Source organism: Neoarius graeffei, chromosome 2 (genome assembly GCF_027579695.1).
Source record: "Neoarius graeffei isolate fNeoGra1 chromosome 2, fNeoGra1.pri, whole genome shotgun sequence".
Lineage (NCBI taxonomy): Eukaryota > Metazoa > Chordata > Actinopteri > Siluriformes > Ariidae > Neoarius > Neoarius graeffei.
The window spans coordinates 5,710,609-5,718,410 of record NC_083570.1 but is presented as its reverse complement, the minus strand read 5'-3'; the positions used below and the strand labels follow the sequence as shown (position 1 = coordinate 5,718,410).

General features: G+C 40.8%; 1 long non-coding RNA gene across 1 annotated transcript; it reads right to left on the bottom strand.

Moving 5' to 3' along the window:
• Positions 1–2,933: 2,933 nt before the first annotated feature.
• Positions 2,934–7,358, bottom strand: LOC132879659 (uncharacterized). Its single transcript, XR_009653860.1, has 3 exons — positions 7,272–7,358; positions 3,320–3,461; positions 2,934–3,207 (listed from the first exon to the last, which is right to left on the bottom strand). It is a non-coding gene; the product is annotated as an uncharacterized LOC132879659 (long non-coding RNA).
• Between the last annotated feature and the right edge of the window lie 444 nt (positions 7,359–7,802).

Genomic DNA, 7,802 nt, shown 5'->3' with positions numbered 1-7,802 from the left:
TATTATTTTCTTTTAATTCTTTTAATTAATTGTTTTAGATTAAAAATAAAATTATTTTATGTAATTTTATTTCTCTATTGTTTACTGTTTTTGTTTTTGCTTCTGTAAAGCACATTGAACTGCCATTGTGTATGAAATGTGCTATATAAATAAACTTGCCTTGCCTTGCCTTCAGTCACGTGACCTTCGTAAACGCGACCACCATTTTGGACATGTAGCGGACTTCGGCTCGAATTGGTTTGAATGCGAGGAAGGCGACAAACGGAGAACATACAAGATAAAGGAGTGAGATGCAGAAAACACCTTCGCTATCCAGCGACGTAGGGCATTTACAGGGCGAGCAGAGGGAGAAATAACAACAGTAACGACACATTAGCAACGCCGTACAGAAATAACGGTTTATGGCACAGACCCTTTCGGTTCTCACTCATCTAGCTGCTACAATGACTGCTTAGACTGCAACAATAATACCTAACACACATTTAAGTATCCGTTGTAAAGACGTGAAACTCATCAAGTGACGAGTGTGTTCATTGATAAGCTAACACAATCTAAAAGTAGACATACCATCACACTGCCCTGGCGCTGTGTACAGTTTACCTTCTATGGTTTGTGCACTCACTAGTTGCCATTACTTTCTCCAACCCAGTGTTACAGATTACAGGGAACGGCCTGGATTTAAGAGACAAATACATGCTCCTATTGTTTTGAACACTTATTTGTAGGCAGTGCTTAATTTGTAAAGTGGGAGGTCCCGGAGCGCAGAGGATGAGCGGCTCCGGTGCGGAAAAAAAGAGGAGAGGGGAGGGAGGAGAGGAGAGGGGAGGGGGGCTCTGCACTGCGCTTCTGGGCATGTTTTGTAATAACACTGCAAATTAAGTTCATCTGCAGATATTTTGTGGATGTCGTTTCATGAGAGAAATCACCAACAAGACAGATATCAAAATCAGACATTAACACTAAATAAACTTGCATTTTTTTATTTAATTTTTATTTATTTATTTATTTATTTATTTGTTACATAGTCAAAAGAGGTGTCGGATCACCGGATCCAGTGTAAATAGCTGCCAGAGCCAACGCCCGAGGTTCCGGAGCGCGCTCCGGCTTGCTCCCCCTCAAATTAAGCGCTGTTTGTAGGACACTGCCTCTGATCTGTCCTACAGTCTACCAACAGCAAAGGAACACAACGCTAGCTAATAGCTACTACAGCAGAACAGAGGTTACAATGGGTTATTTTAGCCTATTTGGTTACACACTCGCCGCCACAGAATGTTAACAGCAATGTAATGCCTTTTCTGGCTAATTTTATTCGTCTTACCTCCAACAAAGTGGTCACTGCACAAGCGCTGGTATGCCGCTATCCATCTTCTCCATCGGTCAGCAACTACCGGGATCTGATAAAATGATAACCCTTGCCTTGTTTGTTGATGGTTACTACATCCAGGTGCACAACAATATAGTGGCATGATGGAAGTCTTGCTGAAAATAAACACTTTCTTTGCTGCCGTTCCTCAATGCTGGCTGTGGTAAACTACTGGTAGTACACGTCCAAAATGGCGGCCGCGTTTGTCGTGACGTCACGTGAAAAGGGTCCATATCTCTGATAAGTAAATAAAAAGTAAACTGAAAGCATGCTCTCTTATTTTTAGTTTAAAAGACGTATACTAGAAGCACACTTAAATAAACTTCTTTTTTGTAAGGGATGCCATACGAGGGCCCATAACGCACCATTACCACGGACATAACTGTGTCTCCGCAGTTTGTAAATTAGTTGTAACTTTAAACATATAAACCAAGCGCTTCAATCTGCTCCCTCGTCTAGATCTGTGTGCTAACTAAATTAGCTTAGCTAACTATCAGTACAGTCGTTAGCTTCCTCACCAGTTACTTACTATCACATGTTTCCTCACATATGAGGCGCTGTTTTTGGTAGAAAAAGTAGGCAGCGCATAAAATGACTGTTGTTCCTCATCATTTGGAAGGCAAACAGAGTGTTAATGCTCGGCCAGGGATGGACATGAACCCCTGACGGCCACACAGGTGCTTCTTCTTCAGCCATGATTTTCCAGTGCTGGTGTAGGAGAGAGCGGGGCCACGCCTCCATTCATTCAGTGCGGCTGCTAAGGCGGCTGTCCAACTGTCTCGGATGGAGATTCACTGTGGGATAGCTCGAACGGCCGAGTGGAAAAATTATCAAATTAAAATAAATTACACACAAGTAACAGTAGTGATGGCATAAAGCCGAATGCAATGAAGTAAAAGTACTGTTTTTTCATCAAAATGTAACTGAGCAGGAGTAAAAACTATCCTGCAAAACAACTACTCTCAGCAGTACAATTAAAAAAAAATTATTCAAGTAAATATAACAGAGTAAATGTAACACATCACTACCCACTTCTGTCTTTATCTCCTGCAGTGAGCATGAGACACCCGGGACACCCGTATACCAATCCACAGCGTGATGCCATTTTGAGGGATTACAAGCTGTTCTGTACTCTGCCTCATTTTAATGTTAGTGAAGATTGATTTGTTTTGTTTCAGTAAACGAAAGGTTTTTGCACAGTTCACAAAGCAGTTAGAGTTGTTTAGATGAAAAGCTTGATTTGAAGCAGCTCAGAATATTATTGATAAATTACTACGACTAGCAGATTTCTTTCTTCTGCCTTTCAGGAGATTCATTTCAGTCTGTTAACAATGTTAAAATGACCCGTGTCAGTGTGGGTTTCCTCCTGGTTCTCCTACTTCTCAAAGACACATCTAATGACTGATTGAGGCGACTCAGGATCTCTGATCTCAAACATATTCATCTACCGACTTCATTTCCATCTCAACAATCTGTTCATGAGAAAGAATTCTTCATCGACCCAGAATAATGTTCTTGATAAAAAATGGTGTCAGGAATAAAACAGGATGAGTGCAGGACTCTACCTTGAGCAACAGTGTCGAATGTTTTGGATAAAAACACACAATGATGCATTCCCCCCCATGCTCCCGGGCCAACAGCTGTGCCTTGGTGTTCACAGGCATAGAGGTGGAAGGGCTTGAAGTGATCAGGTAACCCCAGGGGCGGAACAAAGGGTGCTTTTGAGGGAGTGATAAGCGACCACCATAGCGTCAGTCCAGGTCAAAGGATGTTGCAGTGGATCGTGATGAGAGATTGCAGAACGGAGAAGCTTGTCATAAAAAGAGCAGTCAGGGATCCATTGTCTGCAGTAATTGATAAGACCCAGAAAAGACATCAGTGCATGTTTAGTTGCAGGGCGTTTTGTGTCTAGAATGACAACCTTGAGAAAGTTCAAAACTTCCAAAGTTCAAATACTTAAGTGTCCATGCAATATTGCAGCTTGGTTCTGGAAACCTTAAAGCCCTTGTGCGCCAGATGTTGGAGCAGGCGCAAGTGTCAGTGTCTTGGCAGATTTCTGGTGACTCAGCAGATACCAGAACACACAGACCACACAGTCCTGAGGGAGGGAGAGGTCACAGAGTGCGTTATGAATTTGAATTACAGCTGAAAAAACAGCAGGAGAGTCAAATGAAACCTTGACGTGTCCAAGTATACTACCTCCCCATGTGAAAAAGGCAGAACAGAGATCAATAACAGAAAAACAGCAATGATGAGCAGGAACCTGTGACATTACAGAAGAAACAATCAATTCATTAATCTTGCGTAAATCCGGCGTAAAACGCCAGGTACCATCAGATTTAGGTACTGGATTGACAGGTGTATTATACGAGCTGGTACATGGTCTCACCACGCCTTGCTCGAGGAGAGACTGTAGGATTGTAGAGAGAGAGAGATACTGCTTAACATAAACAGGATGCACATGAATATTGAATCATATTTTGTGTAGTTTCATGTCAATTCCATTTAAGTTCCAGGTTGCAGTGCAACAAAATGCGGAAAGGTTCAAGGACAATGAATACTTATACAAGCCAATGTATCATAATCATGATAATTTATGACGTTTTTTCTTAATGGTTAAACAAAGATAAACCCAAGTCTCCGATTTATAAACACCACTGGAAGGAAAAAAATTTTTTTTCAACATTCTTCAAGTAAACGTTTGTTAACTCTGTTTCTTGCTGAAAAAATTATGGTTAACTAAATACATTAAAAGCCTATCCATTCCATATCCTCTGTGGTTTTTAAAGGCAAAAGTATGAAGGTTTAAAACTCAGCAAGCAGTTAATCAGAACATTTCATATCAATAGTTCAAAAGGAGGAACATGTTTAAGCTTAGCCTCATAAGGAGCAATAAGTTTAAAGAAAGAAAAGGAGATATAAAACAGGGCAAATTGAAATGACAAACAATTTCACTGAATGTAATTTGAATAAAATTGAATAGCTGATAAGCACTTTTTGTTGGATTCGATATGTGACAGAGACTCAAAATACATTTTTAATTCAATTAAAAATAATGGGAATGACAATTGGTTGTCTTGGGCATCTTGACTTTATGTATATGGAATTTACCGAGTAATATAAAGAGACTGGCCCGTTGCCAGGGGGGATCGGAGGGTTCATTCGATCCCCCCCCGCCCCGGACACACACGCCCCTCAAGATTACTCAAGATTTATTCATTTGTTCATGTCTGATGAATATACATTGATTCACATTTAAATTTACAATATCAAATCCAGACTAATCAAAAAAGAAAAGTAGACTAAGTGAGGACGAGAGTTAGAAAAATGGGTTCATTTCTCCTATGTTTATGTTTACACGTTTTGTTCAGACTGCTTTACACCCCAATCCAGTGGGTGGCGGTAATGCCCCCATTTCCGTTGGTAGCTAACCGGCAAATACACTGAAGCGAAGAAGAAGAGGAAGAAGAATCCGAAGAGGGATAGAAGAGAAAATAGGGAAAAAAGAAGATTAAGAGAGAAAATGCAAGAAATCTGCTGCTATTTTGTCCCAAAATATTGGCGCCATGTTCCAAAAAAGGGCCAAAATGGGTAAGGTGCTGAGTGCAGGACTTTGTTTTTCTTTTGTTTACAACAGTAGTGGTAGATCGATCTGTCAGAGTGATCAGTGGGGGTGGGGGGTAGCGTCAGCCCGTCCGTCAGTCTATAGGCCAATTTATGCTGACAGCCCAGTCCTCGCAGACGGTGTCGCAGATAGTGTCTGCGTAGCCCCCCCACCTTCGCAGACGCTCTGCGCGCACCTCCCAAAAATTGTGACCACCGCAGAAGCCTCGCAGACAGCGTCGCAGACAAGAGGGCTCTGATTGGTCCACTCTACATCCGCTGTACACGCCCTTCCGCTTCACTACTTTCCCGGTTTGGTTTGTTTTCACGACCGGCATTTTTAAAAACACGAGCGAAGATGGAGCAGCACGAAGAGCGGTTGATTGAGGAAGTACGTACATCTATACGACTCCAGTTCTAGTCATTATAAAAAAAAAAAAAGTTCTAGTCATTATAAGTAACCGGAGGATAAACACTCCACTAACCACACCCACCAACTACTCCTAGCGACTTCGCGCCCGCTTGCGTTGTGCCGGTGAATAACATCGCGCACGCCTATTACTCCCCGCTCAACGATAAATTACAACTGTCTGCGAAAAGCTATCTGTGAAAGCCTTGTCGCAAGAGCATGCAGAGGCCTTATGTGTGTCAGTGACACACACACACAGAGATGAGTTAGGTGGCTCGATGGCTAGGTACTAGTAGCGTCGGACCTGGGGCTGCTTTTATTTTTTTTTCAGCTTGGGAAATCGGAGCTGTGGTGTGGTGTGAAGACAGTAAAATGCGAGACTTTAAGAGCACGTGTTTTTCAGTCGTCATGGTAACATGACGCCCTGTCAGTGGTTTGGCATTTGGATCAGAGTGAAAAGAAACGTGTGCACTAGCTGAAAAATGAAAATGTTCAGACCAGTGTGTGTGAAAACACCCGCTGTTGCTGCATTTGGGCAATTTTAAATCAATTGTCCTTATAGGGCTGTGCGATATTATTTCAGTCTCAACAACTGAAGTGAGCAACAGAGACAGGCAACAACAGACAGACAATGAAGGAGAGCAACAGAGACAGGCAATGGAAGAGAGAAACAACAGACAGACAATAAAGGAGAGCAACAGAGACAGGCAATGGAAGAGAGAAACAACAGACAACTGAGGTGAGGAACAGAGACAGGCAATGAAGTCACAGCACAGTTGTAGGAAGATAACAATAATAAGTTAGACAACAGAGAACTTATAACGAATAAAAAAAAGTCTAAATTAGAAGATTTGAAGTGTGCTCGTGTATTTGGGGGGTACGGGAGTAGGGGGCCACATGAAGTCCACTTTTGGGGAAAAAAGACCCCCCTCCACAATGCTGGCTACGGGCCTGAGAGATTACTTATATTAAATCTATTATTATGTGAGAAAGTGCCAAAAATAATGTGTTTCTCTGCTCATTGCAGATTTCTGTGTGTCCTTGTCTGCTGTTCTTGCATGGATGGTTGTTTGTTTATATTATAGCTCTCTGTAACGAGTTCAGTCTGGGAGCCCTTATCTCCCAGAAAGAGACAGAGACTGCAGAGACGGAACAATTATTCAAAATATTATATTTATAACAGGACGACAATTATTCAAAAAATGTCAAAAATGAAGTAAAGAGCGGGTTAGCTCGCTGTTGAACTAATTGCATGTTTCCCAGACACGTCTCGCTAAAACGCGTCAGAAACAGGAGTATATAGGATATTTAAAGGTTAGAATTTTCAGCATGACCGTTACATATGATTAATAAAAATACCACTACACGATCAGTTTTAAAATGTTTTAGATAAACATTCGGTTAAACATTAAACTTTTCGGCATTTCCATTCACAAGTAGGGTAAATATATTTGATGCCTTTTATTACACTTTTTCCATATCTGTTCTATTCTAGGTGATGAACAGATGAGGCGTGTTGAATAAACTTGTGTTTTATTACACGTTACACTGGACAGCGGCGTGTCCAGCCATACAAAACACTTCCTGCTTCTCTCCCATCTAGTGCGCATGCCTAGCTCACAAGCATTATGGGAACTGGAGTTCTAATGCTATTAACACATATCACAATTTTGCCGTCACATACTTCTGTCTTAGTTTTAACTACTTCGTATTCATCATTTATAGGATTTAGACATGAAACTGCATTAATAGCTGCATTATTAATTATTAAAACACATTAATAGTCTTGTAGACTGTTCAGAGATCACCTCGCGGACCACTCGTGACTTTCCAGTTACAAGTTTCGGACTATCGACACACAATGAATATAAAATAAAATACAGATGATCTACTCACCAAACGCTGAAACTAATTGATTAAGAAACAACCATTCTATGTTGAGGGAAGAGGATCTCTTCTCTCCTTCCTTAACAGTGATGAGATTCACAAACGAATCGGATCTTTTTCGAGACGAAACATAAAAATGACTCGATCAAGCGAATCGATACAGACGCATGGACTGCATTCGTTTGAGTTCATGCACACGTAATGGTTTGAGGAAAGTTCATACTTTAATTTCATTCAGCATGAAAGTGTGATTATTGTTTACAATTTGAAAACAGGAATACAAATAAGGTTTCCGTAGTTTCTGAGTCAAGAATCAAGTAAATTGATTCACACGCATGCGAGTTTGTTCTAAAGAATCGATTCAGTGAAGCTTTCGTTGAGATTATAATGAATATACAGAATGTCCGTATTTTACACGGATTCTTGAAAAAAAAAAAAACTTCAATATTTATTTAGAGCTATAATCAATTCCCACGATGATAAAAATGCGCATAACATTTACACTTTGTGTTTTTTGTCAAACATTGAAGCTTTGTATTC